The 21,621-nt window shown below is 35.0% G+C and overlaps 1 protein-coding gene and 1 long non-coding RNA gene across 4 annotated transcripts in view; one reads left to right on the top strand and one right to left on the bottom strand.

Moving 5' to 3' along the window:
* ZNF385D (zinc finger protein 385D) overlaps nucleotides 1-21,621 on the top strand; it is a 408,449-nt gene that overhangs the window by 138,786 nt on the left and 248,042 nt on the right. The gene's annotated exons all lie outside the window — the stretch shown is intronic.
* On the bottom strand, nucleotides 1,001-21,580 carry LOC148225164 (uncharacterized). Its single transcript, XR_015803365.1, has 3 exons — nucleotides 21,271-21,580; nucleotides 3,731-3,838; nucleotides 1,001-1,619 (listed from the first exon to the last, which is right to left on the bottom strand). It is a non-coding gene; the product is annotated as an uncharacterized LOC148225164 (long non-coding RNA).

Genomic DNA, 21,621 nt, shown 5'->3' with positions numbered 1-21,621 from the left:
TGAAATATTTTGATTGGACTGTTTGTGATGCAGTACCGTTGGGATCTCAACTATCTATAATGCAGAAAACATGTTGGATTTAAACTTTGGATGTAGTTGGGTCAACTAAATAAATCTTTTCTCTGTATACAAACTTTATTCTGTATACATTGTGAAATTACACAAACTCCCATTTGTTCCACTGTGGATTTTATAGAAGACTAGATGAAAGATGCATATAATAAAATGAGAGTATGTTCCTCCAAGTCTAGAACCTTGAGGAAGATGACTGCTCTGAAGTACTCTGTTTGATGATGGAATTCAAAGCTTTTTGTGATCATGAGAGTCCATTGGTTTGTTTTATGAAACACTTGAACGTTCATATATTTGGAAAGATGAATCATGCCAGCAATGTGAATAAATAAATTTTCATTTTGTCAGCTCTTTGGAAATATGGTTGCTGTAGTGCATTGATTTTATTTCAGTCCTTCTAGAGTATTGAATATAATGTCTTTGGAATTATAATCTATGTATTGCCTTTGCACTGCAGTTTGTGCCATCTTCATCATGCAATTTACCAGTGACTTGATTGAAAAATGATTCAAAGTTGAGTCACAGACATGCACATACATAATTACTTGCAATTCTCTTTCTTAACAAGTTTTCTCTAATCATTCTACTTAAAAAGGAATTGGATAGGAAGTTCCTATTATCCTTCTCTCCCAAGCTAGGAGCCAATGAAAAATACTGACAAAACTATGTGCAAGCTAGTTTTCAAAGAATCTGACACAAGTCCTCTGAGCCACATAAAAGTCACTAAGTGTTTTTGTTGCAGCATGAGAAAAGGCAACTAAAACAGGAGTGTGTGATTCTGTTATGACTCCACATTGAGGAAGGATAAAATGTGATATACAATGATGTTCTGTTTTTCTTCTCTTGTTCCATAGATCACACTTCCTATCAAGGCAGAACAACTTTTGGTTAAAGCTGAAAGTTAAGAAATTGAGAGCAACCTGCCTTATATCTTGTGATAGAGGGAGAGGACATAATCTCTCATTCTTCTAGCAGTAATGTGAATTTATTCCTCTATTTCCTCTGCTCTTAGTACAGATGTCTAGTATGAAATGTTACATTTCAGGTCAAATAAGTAATCTGGTCTGAAACACTTTCTTCTCATGAAATAAAAGGACTTTTGAAAGGACTTTTGTTTTAGATTGATGTGAACTGAAATGTTTTTATTTTTGTTAGAAAACTTAAAAAGCCCCATGTATTCTGGTCAAGTCTTTATATACCAACAAACACAATTAAGGGTGAGTTTTTTCCTTATTTAGATCAATTCTTGAAGTAAGATAGTATTATCATACAGTACTATCTTATAATAATATATAAGATAGTATTATATGATAATACTACCATAGTATGCTTTATTTAAAGAATGCTGAATAAATACATAGCAGTCCACTTGATTCTAAATGGCCAGTCCTTCCTCTCTTGTTCTGGTATTTTCTTCTTCCTGGAGCACCATATCTATTTGGAGGGTTATTGAATGAGTCTTCTCCCTCATCCTTCATTTTTCGATTTTCTTTTCTTTTGTTATTAGTGTTGTGCTTGACTTCCTCCTTTTTTTGTGCCATAGATTTCTGTCAAAAGATAGAAAAGAAAACCAAAAAGGCTTTGATTGGAAAAATCACTCAAGGCTATCCAGCCGTGATATTTCTTGGTCCGAGTTCAAATGCATTCTTGTAAAATTATAATTAATGTTTCTGAAATGTTTGCTCCAAAAAGGTTTTACAAATTAAAGAGATACAATGAATCTTGCTTTTTTGTTGTTCCACCACCACCCTCCCCCTTCCCCAAACAAAGACTTATTGTTTCTAAAGTAGAAATGCTGATTTGTTCTATGTAGTCTGTGTAGCACTTCTGAAGATAATCTTTGTAAAATTCCTACTAGTACATCACTTATTATAACTTCTTGGGTGAGAACAGGAGAAAGTTGACAATGCTGGAAATCTTGTGAGCTTGCAAGTCCATTTGCCATAGGTATTATTTTATTTTCAGTGTAATAAAGCATAGCTGAACAGTGTAATTGAAATTCTAAAAGCAAATTTAAAAGAAAAACCCAAACCAAGGTGGTTACAATAAAAATAATTATGATAATTTAAATGCAGCTTAATGAATATGAAAGACACATAGATGAGAGTCTGTGTCTTTCCATGACAACACTGTCAGTGATCAACTGATACAGTTTCTACAGAAAATAGCTTCTAAGTACCGTGAAACAGACAGAAATACTAAGTTCAACTTGTCTTCTAAATACACTCTTGAAAAATAGTTTTTTAGGTTCAATTTTTAATTTAGAATCAGAATCAGTGTCTTTGTTTACAAGGTACTTTCTAACAACGGAAAAAAAGACCCAAAAAACATAAAGAGGCAGCAGTTAAGAGTTAAGAACTGTGTATTCCATAATATTTTCTTGCAGCAGAGTCTCTAAATCCAGGCTTCATTATCACTACCTCATCATACAATGCTTGTTGTAGTCTGCTGAGTGCTCTGGCAAAGTTTGTGTCAGGATGAATGACTGAATATTAAAAGCATTTTCCTCCCTCTCAGACAAATGTTTTAAACTATTATTTCATTTATTTAGTAAGAGAGATCTTCTGTGTATATATGAAGCACATACCTGTATTTAATGTGTGTGTATCTAAATACTTATATACATATATGCACAATGAGAGCCATATCTTATTTACAAAAGCTGGAAAAACCTTACCCAGTATTTATGTGTTTTTACAAATAGAAAAGCATGCAAGGAATTTGCTGTTCTCCTAATGGTTTTACCTTATGGAGATTAAGATAGGTTTTGTCTCTTTTCTGCAGAATGCCACAAAATCTTATTTTAAAACCCAGTGATTCTTTCCTGAATGCATTTTTCACATCAATTAGTCAAATGAATGTTGTTGTCAGAAAATACTTTAATTTATTCCAGTGAAATTGAGGAAGGAGGCAAAAAATTTGTGATCTCCATATATGAATGGGAGCTGAGATCTGTGCCTGCATGCCAGCTGGAGATTCTGAGCTCATCTTTATACTCTTGAAAATCAAATAACATTTATTTGTCTCAAAGCTTAAAAAAAATTGACCTCATAGGACTAACTGCTTTCCTTGTGGGACTTGGTCTATGGGCCATCGCTGATCCACAGGAAAACAATGGAAAAACAGTCCTCAAGCCACTGAAGACAGAGTAGATCTCCCTCTGTCTGCTGAAATCTGAATTTTACAAGAGAAATGATGGCAGAAAGAAGCTAAATCAAGTCCAAAATGTTTCAAACATTAAATCATGGACTTGTATCCCAGATGATTTCCCTTTCCTGAGTGGCCTTTTTCTTTCTTGTCTGTGTTTTGAGATCATCATTTCATAATGATTCAGGACACAAAGAAATGCCAAAGCTTGGTCATAACTTTTCTTGATTTCTTGCTTTCTGGATGGCTAGGAAGTGTAACTGATACTCATGAAAGAAAGTGTGGAAAAATTTCTTTCATCCATGAGAGTTTCTTTTCCTACACTGGGGGAAGGTGTTTGCGGTTTTTTGGTGTAAAGGACTGCCACTTCTCTTCCTGCTCCTTTGGCACTGGAGAAGTATCCAGCTGCTTTTAGCTACCTAGGGTCAGACATTGTGCTAACTGCAGTTTTGGGTGAGGAGATTCTTCCTGCACAGACAGATCAACTTGTGCATTTGGGTTTGTTACTCACCTTTTCTCTGCAGCCCACGGACCTGGTGGACAGATTGTGTTGCTCTGCCAATTTTCTTCCATTTTTGGAGCTTCTTTCAAGGCCTTGTTCAGTAGGCTGTTTAGTACCCTGGTAAGTCAGAAACAAAAGTGAACTGACAGGTGGCATTTCCTGGAGGATATCAGAAGCAACCTTGTATTGTAAGTAAATAACTCTTCTATCCTTTGGTCATTAGCCAGGAAAAGCACTGTGCTCACAGGTGTGGAACAGGTATTTGTCTAAATTCTGTGTTAACACCAGGTTAACCTTGTTGGACTCAATGATTTAGAAGTGTTTTGCAACATAAGGAATGCCGTGATTGTGATTATTAGCTTTGTGTTAGCACATGGAGTAGAGAGAGATGGATGTTGATGGCAGCCTGTGGTGTAGTGTAGTATGCCAAGTACACTGCCAAGTGCTATGGATTGCAAAAGAAGGGTGAGCTGTATGGGGTGAATTGCTGTCAGAAAGCTTCCATTTCAGTCATTGGTGGAGGTGTGCTCCCCTGTGTGCAAGTCAAACAAATCACATGAAGACCTGACACGTGGTGTTGAGGTAGAGGCTTAATGCACTTTTGCATTGGCAGAATGAAGACAATCCGTGTGGAGCTTAATAGTGGTTATTCTTTCATCTGAAGCTTTGTCTTGCTTTCTGGATCTCCCATCTCCCTATGAATCTGCCTTATTTAAAGAAAATATTTCTCTTTTTCTTTTGGTAATTATTTAATTAAAGACCTCTTGTCCTAGCTCACGTTGATTGACAAATTCAGTGTGTATGTACCTTCTGCTGTGAAGGTGTTTTACTGATATCTTGTTTGAAGAAATTTGGGCTTTCAAGTTGAAGAACATTTCCACTATCTGGTGTTACTGTGTGACAATAAGACAAAAATGAGGACTCAAATAGTAACTGCAATAACTGCATTTTTCTCTTTCTTGTAATATTCTTTCATCCTTCACAAAGTGTAACCATTATAAAGTAGCTGTCTTTTCCAAATAGTTTTCCCACTGCGATGTTCTGTCTTGTTGGATGTTTTTTGCTTACATGAGCTTGTTTTATAGCATGGATAGACTAAATGGAATCTATCATAAATTATAGCAGTTACCAGTGAGAATAAATCAAAACTTGAAAAAATATTTAGTGTGCTCCTGGGAACAATTAGGATGTGATTCACTGTCGAAACCTGTGGGAAACAAAGTATCATGACTGCACTGGTGACTAAACCTTTTTTAGTACAATTTACAACAGAAGTATTCTATTTAACATTTCTATCCTCTTTTACCTTTTAAAAAGGGACAAATACTTTCCTTTTAAAAAGAAAGACAAAAAAGCAAACTCTGACTCACTGGAAATAGATGTCATATGTTAAAACCTAAGTTATTCATCTGTAGATGACTACCTTGTTTGTATTGTGTCCAGGGAACACATTTTTAACTTGGTCTCTTCCCTCCTGTGCTTGCTGTTACTCCCATGTGGACTAGAAAGTCTTCTGGTCTTAAAGTCTTAATACCTTTTCTAATCTCTAAAAGCAAAAGATGAGATCTGGGCTGGTGCTTATCAATCTACATCTCTTGGAATCAGTGGAAATAAAACAGTTTGCAGGATTTGGTATAAAGAATTTGACATGTGCAGTGCTGAGGTTGTAAAACAAAATATTCTCAGGACTAGGATGTGACTGAATTAAAAGGCTTTAATGCAACTCAAATGATATTGGAATTCTTTCTCTGTAAGGGATCGGCTTAGGTATGGTCCTGAATACAAAAACTTTTATTGAATTGTGGGGTTCATATTTTTTTTTGAGTTATACATGAGAATAACATCAGGAGCTGCAATTTAGAATGGTGCATATACACGTTCTTAGTGCTGGAGAAGGCATTCTCAGAAAACAAATGAAATGGGCTCTAATATAGAATATAGTGATATGCCACTGACATATAAAAAACAGGAAAAAAGCCAGAGTAGGAAAGAGACATGAGATTTTTTTCCTCCACACTATTAATTAGCATTCATACTGGTACTTTGGGATTTGTATTTTCACCGTTGTGTCTGCTTCAGTCAGGGCTTGTACTGAATTATCCTTAGATACTAATTTATTTCAGCTGGGTTTTTAATATAGTTCCATGATTGTTTCTATAAAAGTCTAAAGTAAAACTAAACAAGTATTCTAATCTTAAAAAATAATAATACTTTAGAACAATTACTATATTCTAGAAGTTTAATTTCCTCTTTTGCTGATAGTGCCTCAGAGAAACTTTCACAATTAGTGGTGCAGAAATGATTGTAGATACCCAATTTAAATATAAAATGTTGAAAGAGTAGTTCTTTCTGAAGGAGTCCCAGTGTTTTCCTGGCTCATGTGGCTAAATTCATTTTAGATACTGTCACAGTAACCACTATATGTAAATCTGTATATTTGCTATGATCTTATTATGTATTGATAGTATGAATGTGCATGTGGTGTGAATGTCAACACTTTGTTAAAAGTCTACATGGTATGATGAGTTTATCATACCATATTTGGGGTATATGCATGTGTCCTAACCTTTACACACATGTGCACGTCCCGTATTTTATGTAAAATATTTGGTAACGAAAAACATGAAACTATTTTCCTGTAACATGTTATAAGGACTATCGTGATTGTATTTCCAAGTTAAAAAAAACCACCTATTTGCACTGGTTACTGTGACAACCTTCTAAAAATACCTATATAGTTTTGAATAAGGACAAAACACACAAAAAAATTGTAGGGTATGATTGTAATTTTAACAAAAATATAATGCTTTAAATAAGGAATTCTTTGCATTATAATGACATGTCAAAATTATATGTAGTTGTTGTAGAGGGAGCATGAGAGACTGATAAGCATAACGTGGAGTCTTGCTTTCAAGAAGTCAGGCAGGGTCATGAGGAAAAGGTCAGCAGGTTGTTTGGTGAAGATGAATGGACACCACAGCAGCCCAGTGCTGTAAGGTCTAGTGTAGTTTGTGGGAGAATGGAGACAAAAAATTCAACTGGTCCCATCCCAAATCTTCCTGTTCTTTAACTGAACCCAGTTTTCTATCCAAGTCTTGGAAAGAATTGACGATGACAGTTTTCACATATGTTTACCTGACAAATGAGTAAAATGAAATATATTAAAGTATTTGCACTGAAAGCCATGACTGATCCATGTTTAAAGAAAGGGCAGAGCCTTGCTCTGGAAGTCAGTGTATTTTTGCATTGAGTTGAGAGTGACACACTTTTGGAATGCTTTTCAGCTTTTCAGCCATTAGAAACATTAATTTCCAAAAGGTATGGCGCATTGGGTGGATTTGGATAAATGACCCAATAATCCAAGATAGCTCATGTTAATCAAACTGATTTCTGTTTGGCAAAATTGGTGTTGTGTAACAATGTGATCACAGATATGGGGAAAATAATTTCCTCAGTAGCTGCTGAGGTCACTGTTAGGCTTTCTTGTAAATTCTATCTCACCTATAAACATACATCAGGTGAAAATACGAAATGCATTAGAAGGACTTTCAGGAGGAATCCCTGAATATATATTTGAAGGTGTACTCCTTGGAGCCCGTTAGGAAGTGACCAAAAATGAGTTCTCACAGTGTGTAGACTAATTTTTTCCATAGAGAGAAGTGATCCGAGCAGCCATGGTAACATGTTGCATAAGTCTTGTCCTTATCTTCAGCTTGGTTTTTGCAGTGGCAAATCTTTTGATATCAGCTATGCTAAAAGGCTGGACTTCTGCTTATGGCTAGAGAATGACTTTTAAGATGAGCTGGTTTCCTAGAAGAGCTGGGTGACCCACACCACATAAATGATCTTTTCTTACCAAATTGCTGTGCAATTTCTCTAACTGTACTGATTGGCAAGTGGAACGCATGCCATTTCCTTTTTCAGGTGTGTAACCGAAAAAAACCTAACCCCTCAACTAGCTGATAGAAGGAAAAGAAGAATTGATAGAGTGAATTAAATGCCTTATTTATTTATTTTCAGAAAGAGTTTGAAATTTCTAATTTCTGATCGTGGTATGCTAAAACTCTGATAAATGTTTAATGTTTCTTCAAGCTAGTGTGGTTCTTTGTCTGCTTTATGGAGAATATAACATTCCTTTTTTCTTTTTTTTTGCTGTGGTTCTTAATTTAAAAAGTGATATTTTCTTAATTTAAGAAGTGATGTTAAAATCTTACTAGAATTTATGGCCCAGGTTTAGAAAATGAGGAGTAAGTGTAGAAGGAAAATAGAACAAGAAGAAAAGTACACGAGAAATCTTTGCCAATTTCTTGTTCAGAGAAGGCTTTAGACATGACATGATTATCTGAAAAGGTTGAGGTAGTTTATTTAGCTTTAAAATATTCCAGCTACTGATATACAAAACTTAAAGTAAGTCTTTCTTATAATCATTTCAGCCTTAATGTCTCAGAATTGTAAATTATTTTGCATGCAATTCTTTTGAGAGGAAAATTAATAATACAAATGTGTTTCTGGCAAACAAGCCCGATCAAGAGTCACAATCAGCATAGTTAGGAGAATATGCCAGGACAAAAAAAAAAGCTCACAGCGACATGGAAAATCTTCAGATTAGATTGCATCAAAAAATAAAGGTGCTTAAAGCCACTTTTTGACAATTGTATTATAAAGGCAAACCTAAGTATTTTCACTGAAAATATTGCAGTCCTTTTTAGTGTTGGTTTGTTGTGGGTGTTAAATTATATTTATTGTAACTAAAATGACAGATTTAATCATATACAAAAATCAATAGTTAATATATGTAGCAGTTTATGTCTTTCAAATGGTGTGAAATAATTTCCTTTAAAAATAGGGTTGATTTACAGTCTTCTTTGAAATACTTTTAAAGGTTATATCGATGTTGAAGTTTGCACAACCTCAAATCATACAGTCCATTTGAATAATGAAAGGCAAAGGAAGTCCCCTTGTGCAATCATAAAAAAGAAATGTGAGGTGTAATTCCTTTAAAAAAAATACAAAGCTACTGATAATTTAAATCCTTAACAAGCCCATACTGAGAAATGAAGTAGAATATCTGGCACTTTGGAAAAAGAGGGAGATTTTCTTTTTGTCAGATGAACTGTATTTTAATACAAAAAGAAAAATCATATGATGTATTTTCTCAGAGGAACTTCACAACTTTTCCTGTTTAAACTGCCTTCTTTCTTTAGGGCTCCTGGTGTAATTTACTTGGCTTTTCTCTTTAATATTATAGTAGACATATTTCCTTATCTCTTTTATTCTTACACTTTGTGGGGAGTAAAAAAAATTGGTACTGTTGAAAGAAGAATTTGTTTTGCTGTTGTGAAGAATTAATTAGTCTTTTCAAATGGGCCATATAGTTTTTAAAATTTTTCTTTCAATGAAAATTTATTATAATTTAAGCATTAGCTAAACTATTTCAGCTGCAGAACTAAGTGTTCCATGAACTTCTCTGTTCTTCTGTCCACCACCTTCAATGAATGAGGAAGCAGTGCAAAACAGCCCATTAGGATGATATTATTTATAGCACAGTAATTGTGAATCTATGTATAAATGCTCTTTTGCAAATAATTGAGTCATCCTTACAGCTGCAAGTAAGTAGAACTGTGCCAACAGCCCACTCAATCTCAAGAAAGACTTTTTCAAAATTTAGCCTCCTCTTTTAAATAGTTTGTGCAATGGTTGATAGTTGAAACTGTAAAGGAGGCACCTGACATTTATATACCAATAAATGTTTTAAAAATAGTCACAGGTTAGAGACATAAATATCTCCATGTAACATAAATGACACTTGAGAATTTAATTGTAACCACAGTGGTAAAAATTAGGCGTGGTTAAGTCTGACTTGTGCAACAAACCACATGGAGCAATTTATAGTTGTATTTACTGTGCTTTTGATATACTTAGAGTTACTTGCCATACTCCTTGCCTAAACTCAGTGCTGTCAATTTCAGAAATTTGGAATCCTGCATTCTAAAATGTTTAATGATTTTTTAGAACTGCATGAAGTCTAATTAATGGGCCACTATTCCTTTCTAAACTTTGACTTGATATTCGCCCATATCTACCCCACACACCTGTTCATTAGGCACAAAAGAAGAAAAAAGGGAATCTTCATAAAATAAATTAAAATATTACATTTTCACATGCAAACTTGTTTGTCACTGAATGTTTTGCATTTTTAATTGAAGGTTGTAATAATATGACAATATTATTGTTTTAATAATTTTTATCTGTATCATAATTTGTGATCATCAAGTCTTCCACACTTTACGTGCTGGCCTTGATAGAGTAATTAATATACTAAATTCAGTCTACCCAGTGTAACTGTTAGTTGGTTTATTGTTACTTGGTGTGACACACTGTTCTGAAAAGGAGAATCAGAGGCTTTTCTTTTATTTCTTTAAGTAAGTAGGTTATTTTTTCATGGTAGAAGTTGATAAATCTCAGCTTGCTTCCTATGCATAAGTCATAAATACTTGTTAAATAGAAACATGCACAAGACACACATAGATCCAATTTAATATCAAAAAAGTAGGGCTGCAGTGAGACAGAGATAATAATTGGGCTAAAACGTACAAAGTTCCTGTTGAAAGGAAAAAATCAGAATAATCAGCAAATGTATGGAATATAATTGCAAATGGTAGCATCCACAGTGGTCTGGCATGGCACAGTATGAAAACGTATTCACCTTATTAAAAAGACACTGCACATCAAGAAGGGGATACAGAAGATAAAGACTATAAATTTGGTTCCCTGCATGTCCTCAGCCCCAGGGCTTTTGTTGTCTCCTGAGATATTGCAGTAATGTTTGATCCATCAAGTGGGAGCAGGAGGAAAGGTCTTTGGAGAGGCTTAGAGACCAACACTTTTCCAGTAAGTATCCTGGGACAAATTAACAGTCCTGCACCAAATGCATTGTATCCTAGGCTTGTTTAAATCAAGAAAGCAGTGACACATTTCGGGCACAAGGTAAATAGGAAATGATGACATTAATTCATTACAGATATATTGAAATTTTGTCATTCTATACTGCTGTACATTGATTTGAGCCTGATCATCTCTCCAACAGAGCTGCACAGTGAGTGTACAAGCTGCTTGGAATTTTTTTTCTCTTCCCTCGACATTCGCTGTACTTACTTGCATGCTTACAATGCATACTTTGAGACTGTTTGACTATCTGGTTTCTTACTCTAAAAATTCAAAATTCTGGCCTTTATTTCTGTCCCTACATGCATTCCTTATTATCTTTTAATTTATTATTGCAACCCTTTCATTTCCAGTTACAAAAATTAATGCCCCTTCCTTCAGCTGCTGCATGTCTTCCTCTATTTTAATCAAGAACCTGATTTCCTGGTCTTATTTCTGTTCCTGCTCTTCATCTTCATTATGAAGGTTTTTTAACAATTAGATATGCTTATTGTGTACCTGTTCTTGTCTGTTATTTGCCTACTCATTTGCATAATTTCTACTCACCTTGGATGAATCCATCAATTTTAGACTTACATCTGCATCTAATTGCAAAAGGTACTTCATCTTGAAGCGTAATCTGAGTTACAACATTTACTCTGATCCTCCTCCATCTTTTTCCTTAACACCATCTGGAATTCTGAAATAATTTAGACATCAGGGAGATGTCTAAATTTTACAGCCTTTTGGCAGGCTTGTTTATAAGAAGTTTTTTTCAAAGAATAACAGTTGAACATTCAAACAGTTGTAAGCCATAAAAATGAACTTGTGTCTCTGTTGCTATTCTCTACAGTCACAGTGCTGTGCTGTCATACTTCTCTGTCCCTGTCTTGCTGATGGTTTGTCTCAAATTACATAATTTGTCTTTGTTCAGGACAAAGACTGACTTTATTTACAGATTTACTGCCAAGAGACCTGCAGCCTTGATTAAATACACTGGATGGTGCAGCAATATAAATACTAATTGCAATTAAAGTGAAGGTCCTGAATCAGCTTCTTAGAGGGAAGAATCTACTCCACAGCCATTCTCTTGTACTTTTTCTTTCTGCCACATTACGGATTCAGTCTGGCAAGGATTTGAGCTTTCTGCAGCCTATTGAACTCCTGACTGGACCTGGCAGAACTCTTCATGCCATCAAACGAGAGAGGCACCTTGTTTTTATTTTTGTTTTCAGATAAACTTGCAAGGAACGAAAAATCACATTCTAGTAGACTTGACATATTGCAATGGGAATGATTTTTACAGAGGCAATGCTAGAACATTTGTAGCACTGATGTGGTGGAGGAGAATGATGGTCACATTTGAAAAAAAAAAATAAATCCAAGTGAGTAAAGTTTAAGATGGCAAATTGGCCAAGAAAATTGCAGCATAGTGCAGAGTGATGGATTACAGTGTATCTTGCTAATGCTTCAGTACTTAACCTCTACGAATCATTTTGAATTTGAAATGGAAATGAAAAGATAAAAATCTGAAGATAATTTCATCAGACACCTGAAAGGTCATTTGTGATGTTCTAACTAAACCAGCAAATGCTTTTTCTAGTATCAGTGGCAGCAAAAACACATTCCTGTTTGAGGAGTTTGACAGATTTCATCACAAGAAGTGACGAGAAATGAGCCAGAAAAGGGAGAAACGTTCATTATTATTTATGCAATAATAGTGAAGGCAATCTAATGTAGCTAAAAGAAAGAAAGCACTTTAATTTACAATAAATTTGCAATGCTGACTTCATGTCATGTTTTTGCCAACTTGGCAGAGAATATTAGACTCATATTTGAAGGAAAAAAGTTGTAAAGATGGTTGTTTCTTAAATTTTCTTCGAGATGGCATAGATTTAAAATCTAGTAATATTGTTCTGACACAGTTGCAGGATTTTCAATTTTTCTAAATAGGATTTGCATAATCATAGCAACATAAAAAGAGAAAATGCAAAATTGCACCTTTTATAAATAAGCACATCTGGTGGAGAAGATAAAAATACAAGATGGCCTAATGTTTACTTTAGTTTATCAAGTGCTAGAATGCTGCTAGTGTTGCTGGCAAGATTTGTAGTTTGTTTATTGATCGAGTCCTAAGAATAACTTTTCTCCAGAATACACACACTTTTCCATTTACGTTAAAAGCCTAAAAGTGAATTTTACATGCTGTGAACTCAATTTCAGACTGAATCTGGCTGGAGGATGCAATGGGATGCATTAGATAGGCTGTCATTAACCTTGTGGTCCAGATGAGGTTATGAAACAGTACAGATGACTACAAATAATATAATAGAAAAGACCTCTGATGTTATTCTATGTATTGTCATTGCCAGAACATGAGGTCACCTCCTCTACCATAACCCTCTGCCTTAAAATAAATTTATTTCAGCTGTTTACTAGGGGCAAAGAAGAATTTTCCTTATGCTATTTGGTGGTGTTTTTTTGCATTTGGTCTAAATATTACTTGTGTTCTTGTATTAGGTGCTATCATATTTTCTGCCTTTTATATTGGGAATTTACCCACCTGCAGTGATTAAAAGAAAAAATCTTTCATTGCTCTTAGAGATGTAAATAAAGGTATCACTGGCAAAGCTTCTGTGTACCATGTAGTTAGGATATGCATTACAAGAGCTTTGCTTTGGTTTATAAACATCACAAAGAATGTGATTTTTCATGAGTATCAGAAAAGTTCTCATAAAAGTAGTTGACCAATCTAAATGTTTTTTGCTATATTTTTGCTATAATGTTTTTTGTTCAGTATAAGCACTGCAGTTCAATTCACATGCTAGTGCTGCCTTACTTTCATGTAGTCAGAATCCTTGAAGTTCTAAAAGACCTCTAAGACCATCAAGCCTTGCCCTTAACCCAGCACTGCCAAGTCCACCTAGCAGTGGACTGAAGCCTATGTGCCACATGGTGTTTTTTGAACTTCCAGGGATGGTGACTCAACCACAGGCAGTTGTACAGAGCAGTGAGGTCCCCACTGATCCTCCTTTCCTTCAAGCTAAACCTCCTTCAGCCACACTTTGTAAAACTTGTGCTCCACACCCTTCACCAGCTCCATTGCCCTTCTTTGAACACACTTCTGCACCTCAAAGTCTCTCTTGTACTGAGGGGCCCAAAACTCAACACAAATTTTCTCTCCTTTTGTGAGGTTACCATGGCAGGTAGTTAAGATTTTGCTGCAAAAGGTTTCAAGACTGTGAGTCTTTCTCCATTCTCCTTCAAAGTGTTAATAAGTATAATCCTGACAAACAGGTTTTATCTTGTCTAAGGGTTTTTTTGACTGTACCAGCAGGGCCCTTTAATATCTGAAACTATTTTAGCTATTATGTTAGTCAGCCTCTGGCCCTGTATGCCAAATGGAGGCTAAGCAAACATACAAATTCTTCTTCTTCTAAAAAAGCTCAAAATTGTTACTGAGAATCTATTCCTTACTTAACATGATGTGCAAGATATCTAGCAAAAACTTGTTTGAAAAAATTTGAAACAGTTTTTCTTCTCTTTCCATGCAATGTCAGACAGTCTTACTAAATCACAATTTCACTAGAAAACTTGATGAACCGTAAGACATAGACAAAAATGTGTAAAGGCTTTGTTGTATCTTGCAGACACTCTGCAAAAGTGGTGTTTTAAGCATATATAGCCAGCATGATGAGTAGTTCCTTTTTTGAGAAACTTAAGATATGACAAATTATAACCACAGCTGATGTGAGCAAAGCTGTTAAATTGATTTCCTGTAAAAAAATTGTGAAAATAATTTTTTTTTCGTTTTAAACCTCAATAAATACTTAACTATTTCAGTGAGTTAAAAATGTAAGTATTTAAATGGCATAACTGCCAGTTTAATTTAACTAAAAGATACTTGACTCTTCCATAATGAACAACATTATTCTGGACAGTCCCTAAGGCAAGCAGAATCATGTGAGACCTGGATGAAAAACAAAAATTCTATTTCATTGAAAATAATCAGAATGTAAATGTTGGATTCCAGATTAGAATGAAATTAGAGTCTGGAATACATTCCACAGAAAATTAATGAGTATTCCAACTCTGCTTTAGCCATAATGTTTCAGCTGGAAAATAAATAAACACAAATAATTTTGAAATTTTCAAGCATTTGATTCTTCTCTATATAGGTCAAACCTTCCATCTTCATTTTCTGTGGCTGGCACCATATGGGATGGTTATTAAATATTATCAATGACTTCCCTTCAGACCTGATAAAGCTTTCAAATTAAGACATCTCTATCAACCTATCTATGTACTGATCTGTTATAATAATCTGATGGGTCCATCTTTTTTTTTCTCTAAGATGCCATGTATTTAGGTTGAGCTGCAATTTCTAGCTTTGCATTAATAATCAGAAAACTTTGAATTTAATCTCAGACCTTTTCATCCTTTGAGGCCTCTTGTTGGTATTTCATCTGGATTAAGTGCTCACCATGAATGTGAGTAGACATATTTTTTGCTGCTAGGATGGATGTATCTGTTTGTTGTGATATTAAGCTCCAAAGTTCTTGCACATTTGTGGCTCTTGTGGCGCTGAGGTGAAATAGATTGTGCTCGTTCTTAGTTCTGAAAGCAGAATATCTCATAAAACCAGGAGTATGCTTTTCATTATTTTTATCTTCAAAGTAGTATGATTTATAACACTCTTCCACTTTGGATGTGCTCCCCATGAAATGGCATGGTTACCATGCATTTGGGAACAGTTACTCCAGTAGTCTAGGTTGCCATAGTGTTTCCTGTAAACAGTGCTCAAAATGTTTATGACTGGATATGAAAATGCTCATGTTCACTATTTCCAAGTGTTAATGTTGTTTGTCACTCTATATACCAAGAATCAGCTATAAAATTCCAAGGACATCTGGAGTTATTATTCCATATGTGTTATCAGCTTGTTCCCTTGTAGGTGTCAACACTGGCATTAATAATCAGGGTTTCCTATATATTTCTTCCATCATTTTGTCAAACTGCCTGTCTAATACTTTCAATTTAAGTTTAGGAGAACATCAAATTAAGCATGCTATAAAAATATGTGATGTTATATATGCTCCTGTAAAATATTTGCACCCAAGAGAATATGAGATATTTTGTCAAATTTATACAACTGCCCAATAACAAAATAATATTGCTTTTAAGTTCTGGTCAGTATCCATGGTCATGACAAAAACTGGTAACAGCTGACAGAATGGAGTTGGAGGTAGTCTCTCTACTAGACAGAAATAACAAGTAAATTGGTACTACATAGTTTCATGTATTCTGCTAAAAATTCAGTAAGTCAACATAGTTGGACAGTTGCTTTGGGCCAGCTAGGTAGCTGATTTGTAGGGTAAAGAAAATGAAGGAAAAGCGATAGCAATCTTTCTGTTTAAGTCATTGGCAAAGTCTGCATACACTTTGGACCTAACAGGTACCTCAGATGTTCCAAAAATATGTTTCTCTATAGAGTGTTTTAATTTTTTTTGTTGTTGTTGTTAAGAGAATTGGCATTAGGAGGGGTTGTGTTCTGTGCTTTCATGTGCACTAGTGATTAATTTTGATGGCACCACAGTGGTTATGTTGTGGTTATCCTTTCTAACTGAGAGCCTGAACCTAGAGTTCATCTATTGGAGTCTTCTCATATTTGATCATGGAAGTCTTCTTTTTATGTCTTATTTGTTTTTTTCACAGTTATTTTTCTCTTTTTTGCATATTCTAAAGCATTTAGAATTTTGGGGAGTAAGAAAGTTTGTACAGAACCATGGATAAGAACTTTAAAATTCTGAACCACAGGTCCAATCAGAGCCTTAGGAATATGTTTGTGAAATTTGCATAGTGGAGGAAAATTACATATTCACAGAGCAGTTACTGAAAAATATCCCAGAGTGATTGTGCAGATCCTTGCTCTTTGATTGGCTAATGATAGGTTTTAGGCAATCACAGTAAAGGGAATAGCACATTATGCAGTTATTTAAAAATTAACTTGTGCAAATCAGACGTGTATAGTCAATCAGAATGCAAGGAAGTAGATACAGTTTGAGGAAAGAAATAGCCAAATTATTTCAGTAAACTAACAACCCTTGTGATTGGAAGTGATTGATATGTCTTTTCTGAAACTTAAAAAAAAAAATCAAGAATGAGAGAGCATCAAGAATATCAGTGTAAATGTTAGGCCAAAATATGCATGAGGTTTTGGGATTTAGTAAAAGCTATGCCATCTTTACCAGATCCATCTACTTGGCCACTTTATCAGAAAGTAAGTTTCAGTTTTGCTGTTAATTTAGAGTATAATGAGTAAAGTGAAAGGCCTGGAAGGTACATTTTGTGTTGGGATGTTCTCACGGTGAAGAAACCACTTTCTTTTGTCTCTCTTAACTGTTGAATTTATTTTTTCTAAAATTGTAACTGGGACAAAAAAGTCCCAATAGCACCTTTATCTAGGCAATATACACATATTTTAAATATTAATTTGATATGACTTCTTTTGTTCACTGGTCTTTTGTATGTGTGTGTGTAAAATCAAAGAAATGGCATGCCCTAACAATAGCTTTACGATAGTTTCAAGTTGCTAAAAACTGTGAGGACTTGGTTCATTATCTAATTTATTGCTAGAAAGCAGGCTGGTTTTCTTGAAGTCTTATAGATGCAAATGCATCGGTTAGTAAGCATATTCCAAGAAATTTATAACTAATATGTAATCTGAAGGTTGACACTTACGTAGGAATTGACTCAAAACTGGCTTTATTCATATTGCATTTTTCCCATGCAAGGTGATTTCAATTTGCAAAATAATATAATTTGTTATTTCCTTTAAATCTTCATTAGAGTATCACTGTTGATTTTTAGCCAGACTTTTTCTCTCATTTTATTATTCAAACTCTTCCTCAATTTTGATACATACTGAATATAAAATGCTGACTGTTCAATGCAGACAAAAGCATTTATTTAATTCATCATGTATGAGATCCATCTTGCAAATATAGTCTTCCATCTCTAACTGCTGGTAAATTATTTGCCTTTTTAAAACAGGAGAGGCTTGCTGTTTAGTGGTGCTGGCTGTGAAGGGATATTTTTGTTACTTTGGATAAATAGGTTCAAAGAGAATAGCAGGTTTGCTGATTTAATACTCCCCACCTATTTTAATGAATTGAACATCTGACCCTCTATGGATTTCCATTTGATGATTGTGTTTAACTTTTTGGTTTTGGGATATAGCTCGTACTAGAAAATTCAGCCCATCTCTGAATATATAAGTGATGGGTGAATAATGGAAATCTATTGGTATGTGGACTAGAGACAATGAATTTCACTGTGTGAGATTAAATGCATTATTCCAAGCATGATTTTCACGTTTTAAAATGTAGCTGCTGGAGTGAATATCCTGTCAGAGTTTTGTGTGGGACAAGGCTTCTACAATGATTAGATTCCTGAAATCTAATTCCAGTTTTAAATATAATGCTAAAAGATGGTTGTGTTCCTCCTTAATGGTACAGAGAGTCTATGCACTAACTGTATTACTGATCTGAAAGTTCAAAGATCTCAAAAGTAAGTCTAAGCATGTAGTATCACCTGCTGACAAGAATAATGAATTTCCCATATATGGATTTAAGTCAAGTAAGTTCTATGTTTCTATACTAAAACAACATTCATAGATGTGCAAACAAAAATTACACACAATGGCAAATGACTCATAAGCCATTACCTTCACTATACTACAAACATCTTGCTAAATATGGTGGTTTAACCCCAGGGGGCAACTAAGTGCTTCAGAGCTGCAGGAGAGGATCAGAAGGATATCAGTGAGAAAACTCATGGGTTGAGGTAAAGATAGTTTTGTAGGTAAAGCAAAAGCTGCACAAATGAGCAAAGCAAAGAAAAGCAAGGAATTTCTTCGCCACTTCCTGTGGGCAGGCTGATGTTCAGCCATCTCTGGGAGAGCAGGGCTCCATCACGTGTAATGGCTACTTGGAAAACAAAAGAAATTACTCTGAATATCCCTCCCCTCCTCCTTCTTCCCCAGTTTATATACACTGAGTGTGAAGCCGTATGGTATGGAATGTCCCTTGGGTCAGCTGGAAGCAGCTGTCCCTGCTCATTCCCCTCCCAGTTTCTTGTGCACCCTCAGCTCAGTGGCTGGTGGGGTGTGTGAGGAGCAGAAAAGGCCTTGATGCCAGCCGTGCACACCTTGCTCACAATAATGAATGTAATAATAATGAAAAGCACTTAAGCTGTTTTCTAATATTTTTTGTTCCTGTCCTTTCTTTTTTTTCTTGCCTCCAGGGTTCTTATGGGTTCTTTCCCAAAGAGCAGAACAGTTGGAGTTTAGTGTAATGTTCACAGAAGGATCTAAATCTTCCTACTGCAAAGATCTGGGGGAAGCAGTCCAGCCACTAAGCACATGGAGCTTTAAGTTTACAAGAATGAGTCGTTCTTGGAGTGTCACTTTGCTACTTTTGGGAAGCTAGCAGCCAGAATGAATTAGCTACAGGAAGATTGCACAAAAAAAGCCATATTATTAATTTATGGTTTCATCAGGCTATCTTCAGTACTGGGTTAAGAGACAAATAATTAATATTTGTTTTTCTTAAGTCCTAGTAAGAACATCCCTTATTTTTCAAGCCCTATTCTACCAGGTGTAATAGTGTTAGAAGGACTCCCCCACTCCTACTCGGACATCCCATATTGTTACTTACACTAAGGAAGAATAAGGTCTAAAACGTTCTTTGTTTCCAAACTCAAGCTGAATCCAAATTAAGTCAAGTTCAGTGGCCTGAATTCATGACAGAATTTGTGTTTTTACATATTTTTATCTACGTTTTAGGTTGATTTTTTTCACTTAAAGACATTTGTGTACAACATGTTGTTTGTTTAATTATATTTAACATAACAGAACAGCATGATTGACTTATTTTCTATATTCCCTTCAATGTTTTTATTATCTGATATGACTGGGGAGTATGTGTTCTGTAGATTGTCCATCACAAGGAGTTATGTAGAAAGTATCAGAAAGGGAATTGTGCTATTCTAGCACCAAGGAGATATGGTCACAAGTGATCTGCTCTGAACAGCTTAAGTGACCAGTATAGCTTAGAGTAAATTGCTATTTTAACAGTGCAAAGGTGCTGGAATCTGCTCCCCAGCACGTTCTGCTGTAGTGCAGCATAGTTCAACTTCCTTTGCAATAAGCTCTGCCCCTCACGCTCTGCTATGAGGACATTAAATAATGACTGAAACTTAATTACTATTTGTCTGGCACTCAATTGGCTGTGATTTATGATGGAAGACTTTCCTATTTGTAGTCCATCAGTTGTCATCATAAAATATTCTTGCACTAATTGACAGTATTGATAGTATTAATGCTGTTTCTTGCCAGACTATTCGTGTGGGCCAGACTGGTAGTGCTCTTTTTCATCTTGGCTAGCAACTATCTAATTCTGTTGCCCTTATGTAATGGATAAATTAATTTCTCTCTATTTCTCTGTTTTGTCTTATGTAGCATAATTGACTAAAAATCAAAGATTCAGGAATGACATCCGAACTTTGCAAGATGAGACATATTGTAAAGAACCCTACAGAGAGACCAGTGCTAAATTAGAAAATTATCCATGCATGACCCAGTTTCTGCTCCTGCTCTTTCTCTAAATATTCATAAAACCAGGGTAAGATGTGGTTTTCTGGTAAGACAGTGTGGCAGGTAAAGGCACAATCTTGTTCCATATACATGTCAAAGAATGAACAGAAATGGAAATTGTGAGTAGTGCCATGATTATTTGCACAGACAAATACAATTAGTATCAACAGAAAGTATTACATGAATAGCTGAAAGCCATGCTCAGCAGGACATAGGCACAGGAAGTGTCTACCCTAACACTAAGAAACATTTTGAGTGTCTTTTATGATAAGCTGGGAGGAAAATATGGACTTTTCTGGTTAATATCATCTTTGGTTCAAATTGTATCATGTTAGACTACAATCAAAATATATGGACCTTTGAGGAGAAAAAATGAAAATCCATGACTAGTGTTAAACTCATTATTAACAAGTTAAGACTTGTTAATTATACATAGACTATTGTATTCATTTTCATAGTTTTTCACACTTTGTTTTTGAGTAAACAAAGCCTTTATTTCAAAAAGTAAAGTAAAAGTAAAGTTATAAAGGAAGTTCTGAAGCATTGACGATAAATGTTTAAGCTTTTATAAATAGTTGGCATTGCATAGTTCAAAAGAACACAGGATGCTCAATATTTCTATGCAGTAAATTGTCAAAGACAATGCTAATTCTATATATCAGGTTTTTCATCAGCTATCAGCAGTGAATACAAGGTTATAGAAAAAATAATGAAAGAAATACGGATTTGCCATCATTTGGCTTGATTATTTCCTAAAGTAGTCATTAAAATCCACTGTTGCCTACTTATTGTCAAGTTTTCTCCCTACTGTTTGTGATGGTTTTAGAAGAAAATCCTCTATATTTTCCCATTTAAAACTCCTTTATATGTAAGTTTACCTACAGCAAAGTCAAGGAGAATATTTTTATTCAAATGTGCCATCTTAGATGTCATTTGCAGATCATAATAAAGCTTGAGAAAAAGATCTCACCGTTTACCACGTGGTTTCTAGTTGCTAAATATGCATTTTAATGTAAAAGGGAAGAGAAGAAGTCTCTCCTGTTCTTCAGTGACTCCAAACCCAGGGGCTCCAGTCCGCAGCAGCCAAACACCTGGAACACAACATGAAAAGCTTTGGATTAACTGTATATAGATGCACTGGTTTGATATAACAGCAGCTTGCTTGAATTAATGTCCTGTGACAAGCCCTCCCTTGCAAACCTTTAGAAGCAAACTGTTTCTTTGTCTACATTTTAAGCTTGGCTACAGCCTCTAGTAGATTCTGCATTGTTTCTCTCTTACTGTTTTTGGGTCCTTCATCTTTGAAGGACCAACTACCCAA

This window comes from Sturnus vulgaris, chromosome 1, assembly GCF_052056855.1.
Source record: "Sturnus vulgaris isolate bStuVul1 chromosome 1, bStuVul1.hap1, whole genome shotgun sequence".
NCBI classification, from domain to species: Eukaryota; Metazoa; Chordata; class Aves; order Passeriformes; family Sturnidae; genus Sturnus; species Sturnus vulgaris.
This window is presented reverse-complemented; position numbering and strand designations above follow the sequence as displayed.